The 22273-nt window shown below is 38.8% G+C and overlaps 1 protein-coding gene and 1 long non-coding RNA gene across 16 annotated transcripts in view; one reads left to right on the plus strand and one right to left on the minus strand.

Annotated features, from left to right (window-relative positions):
* Nucleotides 1-22273, minus strand: part of LOC138751338 (LYR motif-containing protein 4-like) — a 276723-nt gene that overhangs the window by 109140 nt on the left and 145310 nt on the right. The window lies entirely within an intron of this gene.
* LOC138751334 (uncharacterized) lies at nucleotides 10523-21209 on the plus strand. Of its 2 annotated transcripts, XR_011349824.1 has the most exons (5): nucleotides 10523-10665; nucleotides 11709-11912; nucleotides 13776-14055; nucleotides 20644-20697; nucleotides 20975-21209. It is a non-coding gene; the product is annotated as an uncharacterized lncRNA (long non-coding RNA). The 2 variants fall into 2 exon arrangements; XR_011349823.1 differs by lacking the exon at nucleotides 13776-14055 and having other exon boundaries at nucleotides 10524-10665.

The following is a 22273-nucleotide window of genomic DNA, read 5'->3' on the forward strand; positions in this document are numbered from 1 at the left end:
ATAAATCGGAGTATTGAATTCAAGAGTAGGGAGGTTATGATGAAATTGTACAAGGCATTGGTGAGGCCAAATTTTGAGTACTGTGTGCAGTTTTGGTCACCAAATTATAGGAAAGATATAAACAAAATAGAGAGAGTGCAGAGAAGGTTCACGAGAATGTTGACAGGATTTCAAGGTTTGAGTTACAGGGAAAGGTTGTACAGACTGGGGCTTTTTTCTCTGGAGCGAGAAGATTGAGAGGGGACTTGATAGAGGTGTTTAAGATTTTAAAAGGGACAGACAGAGTAAACGTGGATAGGCTTTTTCAATTAAGTGTGGGGGAGATTCAAACTAGAGGGCATGGTTTAAGATTGAAGGGGGAAAATTATAAGGGGAACATGAGGTGAAATTTCTTCACACAAAGGGTGGTTGGGATGTGGAATAAGCTTCTGGCAGAGGTTGTTGAAGCCTTAGCGATAGCAAAAAAATGTATAATGTCAACTTGGAAAATGGAAGAGAGCATGAGTATACAGCAATGGTATATGGAAATGAATAAATGTATTCCATTGGAAAAAATAACATATAATTTAAAAAATAAAGTCATAATGTTTGAACAAATTTGGGAACCACACATGGAGAGAGCTTGCCTTCGACCTCCATCCCCTAAAATGATAATGAAAATGATAAGAAGACAAAATGACTAGATTCAGTGTGTAATAAATAGATGATGCATTTTTCTTGTTTATTTTCCTTTGTGTGAAGATATTGTTTTATGGTTTTATTGTATTGTATATGTTGAATATTTATGGGTTTTAGAGGGGACTGGGTAGAGGGGAGGGAGGGAATAGGGGGGAAAAAAGGGAGAAAAGACCACTGTGTAAATTTAATGAGAGATGTATGTACATATTTTGGTTGCTATCGTTCATAGTGTGAAAAATAAAATAAATAAATAAATAGAAACCTTTGCCAAGGTGAGGTTAAATGTAAACTTGAGGAACAACACAACATTTTTGTTTTGGTCAGTCTTAATCCTAACGGCATGAAAATAGATTTTTCTAATTTTAGGTAACCCTCCCCCATCTGATTCCACTATTTCCATCTCTTCTGTATCCTATCTTCTATTCATTTTTTTTTAACCATTTTCTTCCATCTTCTTTTTAGTGGTCTCTTCACCTCTTATTCCTTCTGTCCTATCATCTCTCCCCCAGATTTTCACGCTTTACATATGCATTATCACGACCGAGATGGCAGAGGCCGACAGCATCAAATCCACGCTGTTGAAGATGGAGGACCATCGCCTTCCCAAGATCGTGTTATATGGCGAGCTCTCCACTGGCCATCGTGTTAGAGGTGCACCAAAGAAGAGGTACAAGGACTGCCTAAAGAAATCTCTTGGTGCCTGTCTCATTGACCACCGCCAGTGGGCTGATATCGCCTCAAACCGTGCATCTTGGCGCCTCACAGTTCGGCGGGCAGCAACCTCCTTTGAAGAAGACCGCAGAGTCCACCTCACTGACAAAAGACAAAGGAGGAAAAACCCAACACCCAACCCCAACCAACAAATTTTCCCCTGCAACCACTGCAACCGTGTCTGCCTGTCCCGCATCGGACTTGTTAGCCACAAACGAGCCTGCAGCTGACGTGGACATTTACCCCCTCCATAAATCTTCGTCCACGAAGCCAAGCCAAAGAGAAAAGAGAAGAGATCACTACCATTGTTTTGCGAAGGCTGCCAAGCTCTTTGGACTGGAAGTCAGCTTGAAGAAGACAGAAATTCTCCTTCAGCCCGCACCTCAGGAAGAGTACCACCTTCCCCTTTTTACCATCAGTGAGAATGAGCTGAAGACAGTCTGCAAGTTCAGCTACCGGGGGTAAACCATCTCATCAGATGCCAAGATTGATAAAGAGGTTGATAATAGACTGGCAAATGGAAACAGTGCATTCAGCAGGCTGTATAAAAGAGTCTGGAACAACAAGCATCTGAACAACAAAGATCAGTGTGTACAGAATTGTTGTACTAACCACCCTTCACCAGTGCTGCCTCTGTACCATCCTCAACATCCACTGAAGTGACTTTATCACCAACAGTGAAGTGCTTGAACAGGTGGTGGCTACCAGCATCTAGACCATGTTGTTGAAGACTCAGCTAAGCTGGGCAGGCTGCATCTCTAGGATGGAAGATCATCACCTGCCCAAGATTGTACTGTATGGCAAGCTTTCCACTGGCCATCATGACAGAGGAGTTCCGGAAAAGAGGTACAAGGACTCTCTTGGGGCCTGTCACATTGACCATCACTAGTGGTCTCCTCTAGCCTCTAATCGCGTGGCCTGGTGACACACCATTCACTAGTCTGTCTCCTCTGAGAACACATGAAGGGCCAGCCTTATGGACAAAAGGAGATGGAAGAAGAACCATGATGCAGCAGTACCAATCCCAGAACAGAATTTCCCTTGCAACTACTGCAGCCGGGCATATCTAACATTCATTGGCCTCGTCAGCCACCAGCGAGCCTGCAGCAGACGTGGACAGCCCTCTTCCTACATCTTCATTCGTGAAGCCAAGCCATGATTGATCACCTATGTCCATTTTGCCTCAATAAAGGGTCCAGTCTCAAAATGTTAACTGATCATTTCTACCTATGGATGCTGTCTGATATGCTGAATTGGTGAGCTCTTCTAGTAATTCTTTGTCCTCTCAATCCCTTCCTTGTGTATTCTCTATGACCTGGTCTCAAATTGGCCTTGTCCTTATCAGAATGGCTAACTCTTTATTTTGAGGCTATGGACTTCCATCATACAGTCAGAAGTAGGGATGTTCTTGGTTGACTACAATTTATTTCTAGTCAGAAAATATACCAGCTAATTCTTACATATAGCAAGCAATTTGGACACTGTACAAAATAAGACAAGACTATAGAGAGGATGCAAAATAGCTGGGGTGAGGGGGTTCTGATTATGAAGAAAGGCAGCAGAAGTCGGTTTATTCACTTTGAGCAGAGATGGTTAATTGAATACCTCATGGGCTGATAACCAGAGGATAAAGATATAAAGTGATCAGAAAAAGAAAAACCCAGAGATGATGAAAAACATTATACACTCAACTGAGATAGTGGCTGATGCAGATCCAATAACCTTCAAATACATAAATAGATGAAATTACTTAATAGCTACATGGATAAGTGGGATGGGAATACAATATTTAAACATATCTGATTTTTGTGAAAAATATGAAATTAATCAATTACATTGCTACATAATTACACCAGTCATCCTTGCAGCTAATCCAGGATCATAAAATTAAGTCTAATAATAATAATAATTATCTAATTAATAATTATTTTGCACACAGGTTGTTCTTCCTTGAATTTTCCTTGAGTTGGACAGTGTCCTAGGCCCAGCTATTTTCAGTTGCTTCATCAATGACCTTCCTTCCATCATAAGGTCAGAGGTAGGGATGTTCAATTTGTATCACCTTGGAAAATATAGCAGCCAATGTCTGCACACAGCAAGAGCAGACAATAGTCAAGCCTATTATGGTAAAGTGCAAGCAACATTCAAGGCACAAATTGTCAAGCAGTACACATTCCCAGCATTATTCCACCTATCTAACAAATTACCCTTAATATTGAAGTAACCCAGAATATTATTATAAAAATCTGGTTCACTCATATCCTTCAATGAATAGTTATGACTCAACAAACATACAATGTGGCTGGCTATTAATTGGCCTCAGATGAGGAACAATATGGGTTGGTCAATTAATGCTGGCCTAGCCAGTGAAGCACATATCCCTGTGACAAAAAAACAATTTAATACCATCACTGACATCCTCACATTATCTACAAGAGACAAGTCTGAAGCATGATAGAATGTTCTCGATGTACTTGGATGAATGCAAACCCAGAAATGCTAAGGAAGAAAGACACCATCTTTCACCCCAAATCAGTGTTTCCCAAATTGAGTTCCATGGAAAGGCATAGGAGCTCCAAAGAAGAAATGGGTAGTGTAAGGTAAAACATCATGAGATGGGAATGTGTAGGGAGTTACCCTGTACAGGGCAGTAACAAGAAGGGGAGGTGTCCTTGTACTCCTGTTAGGTAAAACATCATGAGATGGGAATGTACAGGGCTGTAACAAGATGTGAATGCATCCTAGTACTTACAAGATAAGAGAGACATTGATGGATTGAGAGGCAGGAAGCTAGCAGGGAAAGGATAGCAACAGTTTTAGTCATTGGACAAGTAATGATATGATGATGTTCTAAGCACATATCCAAGGGTATAAAAAATCACCATTTTGCTGATAACGGCAGAATGCATTCTCCGACTAACTTTGTTAGTCGCAAGTGTTACAATCCGGGAATAAAGAACAAAGAACCCTGATTTCGACTCAGCCTGGTGTTTGTCTCACTCATTCATGAACAAAGCAGACCTAACAGTAGTAATAACTATAACTAGTAATAACTGTTTCTTTTTAAATTATTTTTTACCTGTGTCTTTAAATCTAGTGTTTCTGCGACGACAGCAAAACAAAATGGCATCTTGAGGCCTGATATCAGAAGCGCAGATGACAGCATAGATGTCAGGCCTCAAGACGCCATTTTTAACCAATGACGCTCGGATTTATTTTGGCATGAGGCTGGCTACATTTTAAAATTTTAAACTGAAAGATATTCCACGTGTGCAGAACAGCCGGAATGGCTTTTGCTGACTTTCTGTGGTTTTTGTGTTCCCCTTCCTCCATCTCACTCACTTCCTCCCTCCTCCCTCTCACTTTCTCTCTCCCTCCCTTCACCCTCTTGTTGAAGATGGTGTGGGAACAAGTGATGGAGTTGACGTGGATGCCGCAATGGTGTTGTTGGGAGCTACGGTATGTTTGCAGTTGGAGCTACCAGCAGAAGCGATAGTGGCTCCAGTACCTGGTCAGCGGGGACGTGGGTTAGTGATGGAGGTGTTGGAAGCTTCGGCCCGTGGGCAGCAGGGGCCAGGATGCTTACCTACATCAGAGGCATCAGGAGCTCCACCTGTGGGCAGCTGGGGCTGAGGTGAATACCAACATCAGAGATGTTGGGAGATTTGGCCTGTGGGCGGCTGAGGATGGGTTGGAAACCTGCTTTTGGAAGGTTGGTAATGGTGGGCATTTGGGATCTGGAAGTTCGGTGATATTATGTATTTGCAATTTGGATAATATTCAGTTGAAACAAAAATATCAAATTCTGAAGAAATGGGACTTTGCAAGCACTGCCTCAGATTGCTTACTGTTTAAGAAAAATAACTTAATTTAAATTAGACTCAACCATACTCAGACTGAAAGTTGATGCCATTCTACTTCCGGTCAGCTTCTGGTTCGTAACTACGGGGTTCTGCAATTTCCAAGTGCTTCCCAAAAGGGTTCTGCGAGTTAAAAAGTTTGGGAATCCCTGCCCTAAATACTTCCCTAACTAACACTATGACTACATGTGTGCAGCATTTACACAATGCTCTGCACTTTCTTACCAAGGTTTCTACATCGGCTCCTCCCTAACCTGTGATCATTACCAATTCGAATGGTAGCAGGTGCATGGGAACACAACTATGCGCAAATTTCACTTCAAGTCCAAACAGCAGCAATTCCTTCATCTTCATTTTATCTAAAGCCATCTATTGAACAGAATGTGGGAGCACTTTCCTAATGTTACCAGAGATGGCTCAGTGCCAACATTTCAGGGCAATTAGGAAAAAGCAATAAACACTAGCCTTGACAGCTATGCCCACATCCTGAAAATAAAACCTCTTAACATTGTGGGAACCCACTTACTCCAAAAATGAACTTAATGGAAATTTAAACATTATGGGTTTTTTTTTTACTTTTAGAAGCTACAACTTTTCTGATTCCATTGCAATTGATTCATAAACAAAAATGAGCAGGTATCAAAGTAGGGCTACCTTTGTTATATTGGTAGATATAGATTTTAAGATATTTGAAAACCAACAGAATGAGTTTGTTTCTGCTTTCATGTGAAAAAAACTGTTACATCTGTGAGAAGCCAAGTACAAATTATATACACAATTTAGTGGAATAAACAGAGCACCTGAACTGATTTTCTTTTCTTGAGGACATCATTTTATATGGATGTTCAAATCCAACACCTGAATGGCTCAAGGCCAACTAAAATAATTTTACACAGATCCCCTTCCACCTGTGAACATTTTTATACCACATTCGTAGGATTCAAACTCGACTTTGCCAAGTAAAACCATCCAGTAGTGTCTCAAAATCTGAACAGTTATAACATCAAATTAACTTTGGTATTTTTTAAGCAAGTTGTTAAAGATACAAAGGAAATTGATGTCATGACATGTTTTATCTATAGTGACTGCAGTTGCTGTACTTTCTGAGTCTTCATTCTTGCATCAAAGCAAGAAGGCAGGTTTATTTCTGGATGCAAAAGCAAGAGTGTATGCTTGAAGAAGCAATGGAATTTTGTTTATTGAAACATCAGGCAGAATTTTAGATTTCAATGTTTGACATCTTAGTTTCAAATTAAATTGTAAATGTATTGTAACAGTTATAATAATGCAAATATACAGGAAAACCTCTCTCTTTAACGTGCTTGGTTAACAAGTGCAAGATAATCAAGTTAATGAAGGATATTGTAATGCTGCGAGACCTGCAGAGTTCCTCCAACATTTGTGTTCTTACTATAATCACAGCATCCGCAGACTTTCGTGATTCACAATGTAGGATATTTGCTAATGTTCTGACAATAGGCCCTTTTACACTTGCATCCCACTAAATTGGCCGTTCAGTGTCCCGGGATGGGAATGGAGGTTTGGTTTTTCACACTTGACCACTCGTAACTGGGACATTGAAAACTTTCACATTTGCAAGGAGCCATCCCGGGAGTTAGGACTGTTCTACATCATGATGCATTGAGTGATGGTGGACCTGCCCTAAATTGTGATCAATGTATTATGATCTTATATTCAAACAAAATTAATCATGCCTAATTAAAACATAATTAATCACTGTGTACAGCACAGTATTGGCCCTTCAGCCCGTGTTGTTGTTGTGCCAACCCATATCAGCCTTTATAAGGGACCATGGGAAAATGCTAGCAATAAATAGCAATAGCGGACAATTTTTAAACAGTATGGGAAAGTTGGTATTGGCCCTTCAGCCCCTGTTGTTATTGTGCCAACCCATATCAACCTTTATAAGTGACCATGGGAAAATGCTAGCAATAAATAGCAATAGCGGACAATTTTTAAACAGTGTGGGAAAGTTGGTAGGACTATCATACACAATTTATAAAGACCATGTGAAAAAGCTCCCAACTTTCCCATGCTGTATAAATTGTCCACTTTAGTGCTACCAATTTTCCCACACTGTTTAAAAATTGTCTGCTATTGCTATTTATTTCCTCTCTCTCTCGCGGCTTTCCCACGGCCAAGTTTATACCTTAATTTCTCTTCATATTTCTGCACTCACCCTTCATTTTTCTTCATATTTCTGCACTCACACAAAAACTTGAGTAATTTCAATCCCATAATGCAATTACTCTTTCAATACTTGCCTGATTGCAACGCAAACACCTGGGATTGTACTGGGGTCGAGGGCGTCAATCCCCAGCATGAGATGACATCATCTGAAGCTGGCATTGAGCTAATTTTACTTTCACACTAAACACTTTAAAGGCCAATTGGCCGTTAATTCCTGGGATTACTCGCAAGTGTGAAAGTGGCTAATAACTTGTCAGTTCATAGGAGTTCCATTTTACAGGCGAGCAAAACTGCTACATTGAACAAACCACACTGTTCCAGATTCCATAAGTAAGTCAGTAGCATTGCAACAAATGTTTTTTTTTTACCTCAGCACTAGAACGCTTCCATCAGCGCTGTCTCCGCTTCATCCTCAACATTCATTGGAATGACTTCATCACCAACATTGAAGTACTCAAGCTGGCAGAGTCCGCAAGCATCGAATCCATGCTGCTGAGGACCCAACTGCAATGGGTGGGTCACGTCTCCAGAATGGAGGACCATCGCCTTCCCAAGATCGTGTTATATGGCGAGCTCTCCACTGGCCACCGAGACAGAGGTGCACCAAAGAAGAGGTACAAGGACTGCTTAAAGAAATCTCTTGGTGCCTGCCACATTGACCACCGCCAATGGGCTGATCTCGCCTCCAACCATGCATCTTGGCGCCTCACAGTTCGGCGGGCTGCAACCTCCTTTGAAGAAGACCGCAGAGCCCAGCTCACTGACAAAAGACAAAGGAGGAAAAACCCAACACCCAAGCCCAACCCACCAATTTTCCCTTGCAACTGCTGCCTGTCCCGCATCGGACTTGTCAGTCACCAACGAGCCTGCAGCAGACGTGGACATACCCCCCCCATAAATCTTCGTCCGCGAAGCCAAGCCAAAGAAGAAAAGAAGGATATATTCTTGAACTCTTCTAATGATTTCTTAGTTGGGTTCTGTTGTTTTATTTCTCATGAAGTTCAGCAATGGAGCAAGAGCTTGACAAAACTGTAAGCAATGTGCTCGTGCATCCTGATCGGTTTAGACCTGCTGCAAGATCCACAGACCCACCAGTAAGTGGATTGTCCAACCACAGGGAACAAAGCCTACTAAAATAATTGGGATCTGTTTCACATTGTTAAACATTTATTTATTGTATTTTTAAACATTTTAATATCTTTTTTCAGCTTTTGAAAATTCAAAAATATTTTTGTTGTTCTCTGTTTAATAACTGTTCAATGCTTCTAAATTTCTACTCAGCTCCAGGATGCTCTGAACCAGTAGAAAGGTCTTTTGTGGCCTGCTCTGGGGAATGTAGATGGCAAGTGACATCAGCAAAAACAGAAAATGCAAAAGATATTCAGAAGGTTCTGGAGAATCTAGGGGCAAAGCCAGGTTTTGACATAAGGGGGAGCGAGCACATAAAAAAGGCACCATGTGCACACACGTTTTACAACCAGAGCACAAAGGAAATTAATGTGTGCACATCCACGACGCATACGAAATAAAATAGCCACTCCTCATGCTTTAGAATTAAGACAAGGCTATAACTTGACCAACCCATTCTCTTTTTACTTTTGATATCCTTTCTCAGTTAAATGAGTTTCCTGCAGGAAAGCAATATCTACTTTCAACTTCTTAAATATAAGATAGAACCCTCTTCCTTTTAATTGCATTATTGAGCCCATTCACATTAAACATTACATAATTCAAACTATGTGTTGCTATAATATAATTTAAAGAATACTCAACTCCCTTCTCCACCATGGGTCGGGTCGTCTTGTCTTCATAGCCAACTTCCAAAACATATAACATCTCCAAAGATAGAAAGTAAGAAACCCCAAATAATAATAAAATAATTTTAAAAATAAAAAAACTCGAAAAGCACTGATTGGGTCAGCACTATCTCCCTTAATTACAAGAAGGGTCTCCCACCACTAGTGGCACGAGGCCCCGGAAGAGAAAAACAATAAAAGGGAATTTTCCTCCCCCAGACAGAATATCAAAATTTAATTTCAATCGATCAATCAAGTATGGTAAGCTTCTTCAAGGTCTCTATTGACTTGATCATTATGAATTTCGACTTGAACCTCAGTTGGCTGTCTTCCTGCTGGAATCCCTCCCTCTGATTTTTTTTTGATCATCTTCCATTTGTTGAGACAAAAAATCTTGTCTTCCGTTCTGCTTATTATGAGGCAGTGAATTGGCAAATTCCAAAGCTTAAGATTCTTTAGCAAAAAATTGTGCTGGAAATTGTGCATAAAAAACTTTAAGAACTGCTGGGTATCGAAAAGCAAATTTATATCCCTTCTTCCACAAAACTGACTTTGCTGGGTTAGATTCTTTTCTCCTTACAACAATTTCATTACTCAAATCCACCTAGAAGAATACTCTGTTATTCTGAATCATTAAAAGGCTTTGTTGTTCCCTGGCTTTTCAAACTGCCTTTTTCAAAATCATTTCTCTATCTTGATAATGTAAACATTTGATCAAAATAGAGCGTGGCGGTTGTTATGGTTTTACCCTAAGAGCTCTATGTGCTCTATCAAGTTCCAATCCATTTGGAAAATTCTCTGGTCCCAAAATTTCAGGCAGCTAGTTTTGAAAAAATTGTACTGAATTAGTGCCCTCAAAGTCCTCAGGCAAACCAACAATTTTTACATTGAGTAGTAAAATCTGTTTTCACTTCTGCAAAATTTGCATCCATTTTTTCACTAATTGAATCAATTTTTTCAAAAATTTTATCAAAAATATTTGGATCAAGAGGTTTTGGGGTAACATAATATTCACCAATTTTACTTTGAATATATTGATCTTCTCCTTCTTCTTCTCCCTGTGATTGTGGCACAAGACTTTCCTCTTCCACTCCTACCTCTTCTTCTTCTTCTTCTGTAGAGTCAATGGTTGAAATTGTATATAGGCTCTCTGTTTGGCCCTCGTTTGACTTGCTACCACAGTTGAAGTCGGGTCTGCAAGCTCCGACTCAATCATTTCTATAGTGCGCATGCACGAAGTCCTGCGCATGCGCGTGGATTCTACAATCATTTTTGTAGTTTTCTTTCGTGTTCCAGTGCCATCTTCTCCAGCTCCCCGAGAAAGTGGTCCTGGAGTTTGAATCCTTACCCAAAGAGGTTTAATAGATCGAGGCTGGAGAGGAACCAGGATCAGAAGCTAAGTCTTCAAGGTCAGCTTCCATCACTGTAACTTCAGTTATAGCCCTTTTTTTTGCAGCCTGTGCTTTAGATTTTTTTTGCAGCCATCTTTTCAGACCTCTAGAAGAGTTTTAAAACTGCTCACTGTTTTGAAAAGTTTTTTAAAAGTCAGGTATTAATTAATTCTGCCAGGAGAGGCAACACGCCACATCCCACCATTCTGATGGGATAGAAGTGCAGAGGGGATGGATGTCCATGCTGAAGATGAACTGCTTGTGATCAGGAAACAGGAAACAGTTAAACTGGCAGACATCATCTGAGGAGTCATGGATGTGAATAGGAAAGTGACTAGATAATGAGAAAAAAGCAAGACTCAAGACAGGAAGGAAGAGTTTATGGGGCAAGACCTGGCTGTACCAAAGGGAATTCTTCCAGGGCAGCCTTGCTTGAGAATCTTGGGAAAAAAATGAGAGGGGGCTATGTTGGACTGGGGGGACTGTGAAGATGGAAATTCTGGAGGGAGGATCTACCAGAGAAATGAAATTGGTGACTGGGAGACAATGTTCAGTGATGTGGTCATGGTTCTGTGGGAGATACAGATACCTTTGTCCATGTTGTACCATAGCTTTGTTCACGTTGTACAATTGAAGCAATGTTGGGGGTTAGTCCTTAAGTACAGAGTGTGGTAAGTAAGAGAAAGGAGGGGCTGCAGAAATAATTAAGATGGTCACCTTTGTATAAACTGTGGAGATTAATAGCTCTAGAGCAGCCATGCCCAAAGGGGATTTGAAAATCAAGCTCAAGGATCTCTCTAAAATTTTAATTTTATAAATTTTTTATTAAGTATTCATATCCTTGAGTTCATGTTTAAGGTTTAACCATTGTGCTCTAAGAATCTTCTTTAATTTTTTTGTAATATATATGTTCATATTCTCTTCTTTCCTGCATGTACAATAAGAATGATTTCCTATTTGTCAATCTGTTCTGGAATCACAAGCCACAGTTGTTACACTCAGAGTAAAAGCCTTGTTTTCTTTTCATCTCATGTAACAAATATTTTTTATGTATTTGGTAGGAGAAAGGAATGGAAGAAACTAACTAAATAGTCATTACAGGGAAGGGGCCCATAAACTTTGAGCAGTCCTAAGTGGGCCATTGCCAAAAAAAAAGATTGAAAATGGCTTATCTTGAGGATATAAGAGGCTAGAAGGAGTGATCCAGATGGATCTGGAGACAGCAGGCTGGGATGAAGACACCTGGCCAAAGAAACTAGCAAAGTGTGAGTAAAATCTGCCCTTCTTCATTCCACATCTTTAAAAAAGACTGCAACTTTATATCCGACCTGCAGGATGTGCAAGAATTTCATGCTCAGGCTAACTAAAAAAAAATGTACCAATTCAGTCAACACCACTTACAGTCAGTTTGATTTAGCAATTAATGTTCAATGTTACAAATTTTTTTTTTCACAAGTTAAAAGAATCAGATTTACCTGTATATAAAGTGCATCTTTTCAGATGTTCTCCATAAGTTAGAAAATCACGTTTAATAAAATAAGCAGGTGAGAGAAATGTTTATTGCAGAAAATAACCAAACCTATGTTGTGAAAATGCACAATATATTTTAAAAATATTCTCCAGTGAAAACCTTGATAATTGCAGGCACTTTTTTCTTGAAAGAGTTGATATCATTCTTATGTTAGTAGTGGCCAAACTATTGGACAGGATTCATAGGGACAGGATTTATGAGCATTTAGAGAAGCATAGTCTTTTCAAGGATAGTCAGCATGGCTTTGTACGGGGCAGGCTGTGTCTCATGAAACTAACTGAGTTTTTTGAGCAACTGACAAAAGAAATGGATGAAGGTAGGGAGGCAAATGTGGCATATATGCATTTTAGTAAGGCATTTGACAAAGTCCTCCATGGTAGATTCATTCAGAAAGTCATTACACATCGGATCCATGGAACCTTAGCGATGTGGATTCAGAATTGGCTTGCCTGCAGAAAGCAGAGGGTTTTAGTAGATGGAACATATTCCGCCTGGAGGTCAGTGACTTGCAGAGTTCCACAGAGATCTGTTTTGGGACCCATACTCTTAGTGAATTTTATAAATGACCTGGATGAAGAAGTAGAAGGATGGGTCAGTAAGTTTTCAAATGTTGTGGATAGTGCAGATAGTTGTAGTTTACAAAGGGATATAGAAAGGATGCAGAGTTGAGCAAAGAAGTGGCAAATGAAGTTCAATCAGGAAAAATATGAAGTGATGTATTTTGGAAGGTTGAACGTGATGGTGAAATACATGGTTAATAGTAGGATTCTTAACAGTGTGAACGATCTTATGGCCAAGTCCTAGATCTCTGCAGGTTGCACACAAATTGATAAGATAGTGAAGAAGGCTTATAGCATGCTAGCATTCATTAGTCAGGGGATTGAGTTCAAGAGTCATGGGGTAGTGATGCAGCTCCTCAAAACTCTGATTAGACCACACTTGGGATATTGTGTTTAGTTCTCATCGCCTTATTACAGGAATGATGTGGAGGCTTTGGAGAGGATTCAGAGGAGATTTTCTAGGATGTTGCCTGGATTGGTGAACGTGTCTTATGAGGCAAGGTTAACAGAGCTTGGGTTTTCTTTCTGGAGTGATGAAGGATGAGGTGTGACATAATAGATGTCTACAGGATTATGAGAAGCATAGATCAAGTGGAAGTCCTGCATCTTTTTTCCATGACTATAGAAGCAAATGCCAGAGGTCATCTATATAAGGTGAGATGAAGAAAATTTAGGGAAGATATCAGGGGTAAGTTTTTTACAGAGCAGTGGGGGACTGGAATGCATTATCAGGGGTGGTAATGGAGGTTGGTACAATAGGAATATTTAAAAGGGTATTAGACAGGCATATGGATGCAAGAAAAATAGAGGGTTATGGATGTGAGGTAAAGAAGATTGTTGAGTAAGTTTATATAGGTTGGCACATCATCATGTGCCGAAGGGCCTGTACTGTGCAGTAATGTTCTATGTTCTATATTATTATGATTGTCTTCTAAGAATTAAAAAGCATTTCTGTTAATACAGAAATTTTTAATGACATTTAACACTGAGATTACAAACTGTTCTTCTGTTTATCAATTTATTATTGCTTTTGTTAGTAGACAAGTGTAGTAATGGAAGGAGTCACGTGATGGAGTAGTGGCCGGTCGGGGAACTCCAGCCCTTTCCAGAAAAATTAAAAAAAGACAGTGAAAAAAAGAAGGCACAAACACAAAAATCAAAATAAAGTGAAAGTAAAGGTGTGGAGAAAATGGCAGCGAAAAAAGAAAAGCCAAAAGCAACGGGAAGAAGAGAAGAAGAAAGGACGTCGGAAGAAGAAGGTGAAGGCCTTACCTGTCCGAGGAGGCCCGCTGCAGAGAGAGAAGCCCGCTCCCTAAGGTCAGTTGAAGCCCCGAACTCGGGACTACAAAAATGGCTCAGGGAGCCAAGCAAAAGTGCGCAACCGCGCATGCGCGAGACAAAAATAACACTGACGGGAGGGGGGACCAGCTGAGGAGTCGATCTCCACAGCTGAGATTGACAGCCACAACAAAACAGCAAGAGGAAAACACAGAAAATAACGAGAGCAAGAAAGAAGAGAGTAAAAAGAAATCAAATAAACAACAGATGACCAACCCAGAGGAAGAAGACCAGCAGCAAGACACTTTTAATAAAAATAAGATGACCAAAAATACCCAACAAAATAAAACAAACAAACCAACAAGAAAACCAGAAGAGACAGAGGCAAAGGACACAGATCCTGGAATGGACTCAGAAGAAGAAGAGGAAGAACACAGAGAAATGGAAGATGAAGGGAAGGGCAAGACAATGGATATATATTTTTTTAAAGAATATATGGAATCAGTAAAAGAATGGCAGTCGCAAGAATTCAGTGAAATAAAAAGAGTAAAAAGTACAGAAGAAAAAATGAATAGATTAGAGATGATCATGTCAGATATAGGAAAAAGAGTGGACAAGGTGGAAGAACGAGAAATAGCCGTAGAAATGGAAGTAGAGGACTTAAAAAAGAAATTAGAAGAATCTGATAAAAAAGTTAAAGAGACACAAGAGCTGTTAGCTCAGAAGATAGATATAATGGAAAATTATAATAGAAGAAAACAATATAAAGATAGTGGGCCTTAAGGAAGATGAAGAAGGCAAGAATATGAGAGAATTTATAAAAGAATGGATCCCCAGGATTCTAGGAAGACCAGAACTACAGGAAGAAATGGAAATAGAAAGGGCACACAGAACATTAGCCCCTAAACCACAACCACAACAAAAACCAAGATCCATTCTAGTAAAATTCTTAAGATATACAACAAGAGAAAATATATTGGAGAAAGCAATGAGGAAAATAAGAGATGACAAAAAACCACTGGAATACAAAGGTCAAAAAAATTTTTTCTATCCAGATATAAGTTTTGAACTCCTGAAGAAGAGGAAGGAGTTTAACGCAGCAAAAACGATCCTATGGAAAAAAGGATATAAATTTATGCTAAAGTATCCAGCGGTACTTAAAATAGTTATTCCAGGGCAGCAAAACAGACTATTCTTGGATCCGGAGGAAGCAAGAAAATTTGCAGAACAACTACAAAACAGACAGAGAGAGGAAGATATGTAACGAGAACAAAAATGACCACAAACTATATGTATGTGTGTATGTAGGTATATATATATATATATATAATATATATATATATATAAGTGTATGTGTGTATGTATATATTTTTAAAAAATAGAATATAGGTAAGAACTAAGAAGGGAAAGAAAGGGAAAAAAGGAAGTATGGGGGGAATTAAGAGAGTGACCTTTGTTGTATCTGAAAATTAAAATCTTTTCTGGGGGGGGCTGGGTGGGGAAGAGTTACGGTCACTGCGAAATCAGTTGACGCTTGTGAGTGAATTTGCAAATCCAAATGGAGAGGGGAGATGTGGTTGCCCGACAAGGGATAAAGGGCAACTCAGGAAGGGGAGGGGATAGTGAGGTTAAACAAATTTTAGATAGGAGAATAAGGGAAATGTTTTATGTTTTAGAAATGTTGTCTTATAAAGTATTCAAAAAAAGAAAGCAGAAATGGATAAGAAGGAAAGGTGATGATGAGGAAACGGAAAGGAAAGATAAACAAAGTATGAAATGGCCATGTTGAACTATATGACTTTAAATATTAATGGAATACATAACCAAATCAAAAGGAAGAAACTGCTAAATTTACTGAAAAAAAGAAAAAAATTGATATAGCATTCGTACAAGAAACACACTTAACTGAAGTGGAGCACAAGAAATTAAAGAGAGATTGGATAGGACATGTAACAGCAGCGTCATATAATTCAAAAGCTAGAGGAGTAGCTATATTAATCAGTAAAAATGTACCAATCAAAATAGAAGAGGAAATAATAGATCCAGCAGGGAAATATAATGATAAAATGTCAGATATATTCGGAGTTGTGGAATTTACTCAATGTATATTCACCTAACGAAGAAGATCAAAAATTTATGCAAGATATTTTTTTGAAGATAGCAGGCACGCAAGGGAACATACTAATAGGAGGGGATTTCAACCTTAATTTGGATTCAAACATGGATAAAACTGGGAAAAAAATTAACAGAAAGAACAAAGTAACTAAATTTATAATTAAATCGATGCAAGAAATGCAACTTTTGGATATATGGAGGAAACAACACCCAAAGGAAAAGGAATATTCATATTATTCGGGTAGACATAAAACATACTCAAGAATAGACCTATTCCTGTAATCAGCTCGCATGCAAAACAGAGTTAGGAAAACAGAATATAAAGCTAGAATATTATCGGACCACTCACCCCTGATATTGACAATAGAGTTAGAGGACATTCCTCCAAGAATGTATAGATGGAGATTAAACTCCATGCTACTTAAAAGGCAGGATTTTAGAGAATTAATTGAACGACAAATTAAAATGTACTTTGAAATAAATACAGAATCAGTGAAAGATAAGTTTATACCATGGGACGCAATGAAAGCATTCATCAGAGGGCAAATAATAAGTTATGTAACCAAGATGAAGAAGGACTACAATCAGGAAACAGAGCAGTTGGAAAGGGAAATAGCAAATATAGAAAAAGAATTAGCAATGAAGGAAGACACAACTAAAAGAAGAGAATTGGCAGATAAAAAAAATAAAATATGAAACACTACAAACATATAAGGTGGAGAAGAACATAATGAAGACAAAACAGAAATATTATGAACTAGGAGAAAAAAAAAATGCACAAAATTCTAGCGTGGCAGCTTAAGACAGGACAAACTAAGAGAATGGTATTGGCATCAAGGAAAAAAGACAAGCCGCACAATTAAGATACCTATCAGAATTTTATCAAACAAGGGAAAAGCCAGATTGGACTAGATTAGAACTAGATAAAATAGGGGAGAAGATACCTGAACATATATTATATAAATGGGATGAAAAGTTGGAACAATGTAGGAATTCTCCAGTATTACATCATCTGCTCAATATTTGGAAGAAGATTCATGTAGAAAGGAATAAAACAAACTACGAACTACCAAAACTAATACTGACACAAAATCAGCTAATTCCTTTTACAATAGATAACCTTTCCTTTAGAGAATGGGAGAAAAAAGGTATCAAAAGAATAGAAAATTGCTTTTCGGGAAATAAATTATTATCCTTTGACCAAATGAAGGATAAATATAATATAACTCACGATATAGTGTTGGCATACTACCAAATGAAGTCCTACTTGAAGGACAAATTGGGAAGCAGTCTGAGGTTACCAGAGGGAAGTAATTTTGAATATGTGATTACAGATACAATGATAATCAAAAAATTTGTAACAAACATGTATATTAAACTGCAAGAAAAGGAGAATGAGGAAACAAATGGTAAAACTAAACAAAAATGGGAACAAGATCTAAACATAAAGATAAAGAAGGAAACATGGGAGAAGTTATGCTCAGGAACTATGAGAAATACAATAAATACGAGGTTACGTATTATACAAAATAACTGGATACACAGGCTATATATTACACCTCAAAAGTCAAATAAATGGGACCCAACAGTATCTGACAGATGTTTTCGCTGTAAAAAGGAAATGGGAACAACAATTCATACAATTTGGACATGCGAGAAAGTGAAAAAATTTTGGGAAGATCTAAACCAGATATTAAATAAAATCACAAAAAGCAATATACCAAAAAAACCCAGAGATCTTCCTCCTAAGTAACATAAAAAACAAAGAATTTGGACTTGATTTGGATGGTGCACAAAAAAGATTTGTTAGGATAGCCCTAGCTGTAGCAAAAAAATGTATTATGTCAGCCTGGAAATTAGAAGATAACTTGAGAATACAACAATGGTATATAGAAATGAATAAATGTATTCCATTAGAAAAAATAACATATAATTTAAGAAATAACATTACAATATTTGAACAAATATGGGAGCCATACATGAAACATAATAGAGAAAACCTACCGGGGACATCTACCACCTAAAATGACAGAAGGAGAAGAGAATGAAAAGAACTGACTCTGGAATTTCTTGTTTATTTTCATTGAGTGACAACATTGTTTGACGGGTTTAATGTATCTTATTTTCTGAACTTTAAATAAATGGGAGGGGAGGTAGGGAGGGAGGGAGGCGAGGAGGGAAGGGGGGGAGAAAACGACACTGTATATATACAAGAAGGAAAATGTATGTATCTTGATCAATATGGTTTATAGCGTGAAAAATAAAAAAATAAAAAAAAAAGACAAGTGTAGTAATGTATTGCTCACAGATTTTGATATGAGTGCTTTTTGAATGTTTTTATCCTTCAAGAATTTGCATGTTCCTGTCAAATTAAAGGCAAAATTAACAGGTATAGGGAACCTTGGTTTTCAAGGGATATTGGCGATCTGGTTAAGAAGGGAGAGGCATATAGCAAGTATAGACAACAAGGAGAAAATGAGGCACTATAGGAATATACAAAATGTAAGAAAATACCTAAGAAGGAATTCAGGAAGGCAAAAAGACATGATGTTGCTGTAGCAGATATTGTGAAGGTAAACCCGAAGGGTTTCTATAAATATATTAAGAGTTAAAAGATGGTAAGGGACAAAATTGGTCCCCTAGAAGATCAAAGTGGTTGTCTATGTGATGGGGGAGATTTTAAACAGTTTTATTTGCATCAGTATTTACTCAAGAAACTGGCATAGTGTATAAGAAAGGAAGGGAAACATGCAGTAACGTCATGGAACATATAGAGATTAAAGAGGAGGAGGTGCTTTCTGCCTGACAGCAAATAAAGGTAGATAAATCCCCAAGCCTAACATGATATTCCCTTCGACCTTGAGGAAGATTATTGTAGAAATTGCAAGGGCCCAGACAGAAATATTTAAAATGTCCTTAGCCATGGGTGAGGTGCCAGAGGATTGGAGGGTAGGTCATGTTGTTCCATTGTTTAAAAAAGGCTGCAAAAGTAAACCCAGAAAATTACAGGATGGTGAGCCTGACGTCAGTAGTAGGTAAATTATTGGAGGGTGTTCTGAGAGATCAGATATACAAGTTTTTGGACAGCCAAGGGCTGATTAAGAATAGTCAGCATGGCAAAACTGGGGGGCACAGATTGAGGTGAGTGGGGAAAGATTTAAAAGGAACCTGAGGGACACCTTTCAGAATGAGTGCCAGAGTGGTAATAGAGGTGGATACGATTGTCAACCTTAAAAGAAGTTTAGAAAGGAATGTGGATAGGAAAGGTTGCAGGGAGTATGGGGCTACCACAGGCCAATGAGACTTGCTTGTGTAAGCAAATTGGTCAGCATGGACAAGTTGGACCAAAGGGCCTGTTTCTATGACGTAAAACTCTATGACTTAATGAATTATGGCTTTTTACACATTCCCAACTTCTTTAAGTCCTTCACTGCTAACTCTGGGGCCTATTATATTAAACAGGGCCACTTACATTGCAAATGCACAAGTTTCCACAATTAAAATCAGGCTAAGTTAAGGAGAGACAATAACATCCAGAAATACATTAAGCCACATACTACTTTGATTAGTTCAACTTGATCTATTATGCGCATCTTAAGTGTTCTGCTGACACTGCAGCTTGAAATAATGTACACATTCAATAGTTTTTCAAGAGATTGTAAATTTTCATGTGCAGTTAAATGTAACATCAATATGCTGCCTCATTCGAATAACTAATAATTCTAATATTTGACCTGAAAACCAATTAAGTGGTGTTGAAGTAAATAACCATGAAACACTACAATCTAATATACCACTGGTCCACAAAAAATATTGATCATAAAGTTTAAAATATGCTTCCCTGAAAGAGCCAAGACACCAGAATTTACTCTACTAGGGAGTCCTCATTTTAATATGGGCTGTAATTTCTGGTCCACCTCATTCTTTATGCTAATTATTATTTTAAAGAATTGATATCCAAAGTATTAAAAAGCCCTTCTGAACATGGAAACGGAAGGGTTGCTGTGAACAAGGAGTTCAACATCAAGCTACACTATGAAACAAAATATGCAAAATTCAAGGAATTGAGTGGACAAGCTAGGAAAGATGAAATTTGGAGAATGAAAGAAAGCTTGGAAAAACAAAGTTCATTTTTCACAAAGAATGCTAAAATAGAAAGAATTACACATGTGAGTTATACAGTATCAAAGATTTCAAAGTTTCCCATTAATTGAGCTGCTGTTTTATTTTTATTGTGACTAATTTTTCTCCTTTTTGACTTTTATGTTTTTACTGTGTAATTTTAATGACTAACTCATGATTTTTTGTGCATTTCCAGATTTGAAGAAGTCTTCCCTGACCTGAAATGCATCACTGTAGTTTTTTAGAAGGAATACGGTTGATCTTGTTGCTTGAACTTTATCTGTGGATTGTTTTTTGATAAATTATCATCAGTTGTGTTCATACATTGTACATTACTTATTTCAAGCAGAGACAATCGAAAGCTTAAATTACATAATGTTTGTGTTTCAGTATTTATTTCACCAATGTGGCCTGTCGTTCAACACATCATCCGGCACATACACGGTAAAAGGTTGCCTGCCCTTGATCTAAAGTAATATATTCTGAGCACGTCTTTGTTTTTTTTTATCAATTGCTACATTTTGTCATGCAAAGGGAGGGAGGGGACATCAATGAGAAGGGGAGGGTTGGCTGGGTGGGTGGAAGAACTGGAAGGCCAGGAAAGGGAGAAGGGAGAGAAAAAGTGAGCAGGTTTAATGGAAAGCAGTAAAAGTCAATGTTAATGCCATCTGGCTGGAGAGTGCCCATATGGAAAATAAGGTATTGATTTTTTAATCTGCAGGTGATCTGGGTGAGATAGTGTGATGATATGCTGCAGTACATCACTCGGCCAACAGATGTCCTAGAGAAACAGCACCTGGCCTAATGACATCCAACCACCAGGTGGGCCCAGAAGGCCCATGATATAAAGCCGAGGTCCCGACCGTGTGCTCTTTCTCTCCCCGGGATCACTGCTGCAAGCAGCTAGCAGCCAATTAGATCTTTATGTGAGTGGAATAAAGCTGTGTTACCCCAAACAGTATTGTGCCTGTGTTTTCCTTTGGTACAGCCTTCCACAATTTATTCCACATACAACAAAGACAAGTGTATGTTTGGGGCTAGGAAGAAGGTTTGTTGGGTCACGTAGTACAGAACGGGGAGGTGGGACCAGATCAGGCTCGCATGCAGGCCTTGATGGACCTACCCATCCTCACCACGCCCAAATCGCTCAAAAGATGCCTGGGCTTATTTGCCTATTACGCGCAATGGATACCCCAGTATGCAGACAGGGTCCATCCACTGATTAGAGCAAAAGAATTCCCCCTGCCCAGTGAGGCGATCCAGACATTTAACAGCCTGCGTGATCACTTGGCACACATCACCATGAGGGCTGTAGATGAAACACTCCTCTTGCCTCGGCAAGGTAGAGGTCAGTGCATCAGACCACAACTGCACCATCCTTGTCTGTGGGTTTGATGGTGAGGGTGGAATTGTTGCAGAGAGAGTGAAGAACAGAGTGTTCTGAGGAGATGAGGAGATGAAATTGGAATATGGGTTGGGGGTGGGGGGGTGTTGATACAGTTGATGTCTCAGCGGCAGTTGGAAATAAAAAGGTCCAGAGCGGGCAGCTGACCAGGACCATGTAACCATATAACAATTACAGCACTGAAACAGGCCATCTCGACCCTTCCAATCTTCTCCTCTAGTTCCACCTACCTCCACCTTGCCCATAACCCTCCATTCCCCTTCCATCCATATACCTATCCAATTTTTCCTTAAATGACAAAATGGACCCTGCCACCACTACTTCTCCTGGAAGTTCATTCCACACAGCCACCACTCTCTGAGTGAAGAAGTTCCCCCTCATGTTACTTCTAAACTTTTGCTCCTTAACTCTTAACTCATGACCTCTGTTTTAATCTCTCCTAACCTCAAGGGAAAAAGCCTATCCACATCAACTCTATCTATCCCCTTCATAATCTTAAATACTTCTATCAAATTCCCTCTCAACCTTCTATGCTCCAAAGAATAAAGACTTAATCTGCTCAATCTTTCTTTGTAATCTAGATTCTGAAACCCAGGTAACATTTTCGTAAATCTT

The sequence above is a fragment of the Narcine bancroftii genome, chromosome 1 (genome assembly GCF_036971445.1).
Source record: "Narcine bancroftii isolate sNarBan1 chromosome 1, sNarBan1.hap1, whole genome shotgun sequence".
Taxonomy (NCBI): domain Eukaryota; kingdom Metazoa; phylum Chordata; class Chondrichthyes; order Torpediniformes; family Narcinidae; genus Narcine; species Narcine bancroftii.